We start from the raw sequence: 1,346 nt of genomic DNA, 5'->3' as shown, positions 1-1,346 counted from the left end.
GTGTTGCACGCTCATTTGTCAGTGATTTGAATGCCCATACTATGTACATGCCCATGGAGAATTAAGCTTTGACTAGCCTGTGGCTCCTGCTTTTCAGTCTGTGACAATGTGTCCCCTTAATTACACACAAAGGTTATTATTTATTTGATGTAGTATTTTTCAGTGATGGCCTTGAGCCAACTAGTAACACTGTTGGGAACTCTGTTTGGGTACATTATTAGTCATAAGTATTACTTTTTGTATGTACATGCCCATGGAGAATTAAGCTTTGACTAGCCTGTGGCTCCTGCTTTTCAGTCTGTGACAATGTGTCCCCTTAATTACACACAAAGGTTATTATTTATTTGATGTAGTATTTTTCAGTGATGGCCTTGAGCCAACTAGTAACACTGTTGGGAACTCTGTTTGGGTACATTATTAGTCATAAGTATTACTTTTTGTATTTTGAACCACTTGTTTATCCTTCAGTGAAAGCATCTACATAATTATAAATGTGAATTATTTCACACGCGAGTTAACTGAGATGCAGAGAAGTTGAGTATACTTTTCTAGGGTTTTGGTGACAGGGCTGCATAGAAAACAGAAGTCCTTGCTTTCAGTATCCTTTTCTAACTGTTATGAAACAACATCAGAATCAGCCTTTTTTCTTTTTTTTTTTTTAAGAGTTGCTAGCTCTAAAATTCAGCCTAAGCAAAATGTTAGCAAGCACTCAGGGAAGGATACTTTTCATTTCATCAATGCTTTCTCTTTCTCACCCAGACAGAAATGCATCTGCAGAGGATAATACACAACATGGCCAAAGGTTTAAGCAGCCCAAGGAGAGAGCACCATTGGTATATTTTGCTACAAGGTACGCAAAGCAAGCACCTCTTTTAATCAATCTAATTTATATAATTCAGACTGCAAACTAGAGAAAATAATCAAGTGAGAAACTATTGTAATTATGCAAAATCAACCAGTGAACTAATTGAAGTGACAATCTATCAACACAATTCATGTATTTCAACACTGCTACATGCAGTAATTATAGAGGGTTATCCTGGTGAAACCCTCCCGTTTTTTTACGGTGGGGGAACAAGGGGAACTGCACTTCCAGTGCTGCATTTTTTAAGCCTCGCTTGGAAAGCAGTGGAAAGGTAAGACGATATCAGTATTCATTTGGGGAACAAACCAGTGCCTATTCCAGTTAGCTAGAGCCTTTGCAATAGGCACTGGATCAGATGTTGGAAACTGCAAAGCCATCTGCTGTCCAATCCTGTGTCACTGGATTCTAGCAGAGGAACTTTTGTGTCAGGAGGTCTACAGGATCCAAACCGAGTCACTAGAGCACCTTACTGTTACATAAA

At 38.7% G+C, this 1,346-nt stretch overlaps 1 long non-coding RNA gene across 1 annotated transcript in view; it reads left to right on the top strand.

The window, feature by feature from the left end:
* Positions 1-1,346, top strand: part of LOC102378514 — a 7,666-nt gene that overhangs the window by 3,090 nt on the left and 3,230 nt on the right. Inside the window, exon 3 of the long non-coding RNA XR_325605.2 lies at positions 760-850. This is a non-coding gene — a long non-coding RNA (uncharacterized LOC102378514). The remainder of the gene's footprint in view (positions 1-759; positions 851-1,346) is intronic.

The sequence above is a fragment of the Alligator sinensis genome, unplaced genomic scaffold, assembly GCF_000455745.1.
Source record: "Alligator sinensis unplaced genomic scaffold, ASM45574v1 scaffold2627_1, whole genome shotgun sequence".
Taxonomy (NCBI): domain Eukaryota; kingdom Metazoa; phylum Chordata; order Crocodylia; family Alligatoridae; genus Alligator; species Alligator sinensis.
This window is presented reverse-complemented; position numbering and strand designations above follow the sequence as displayed.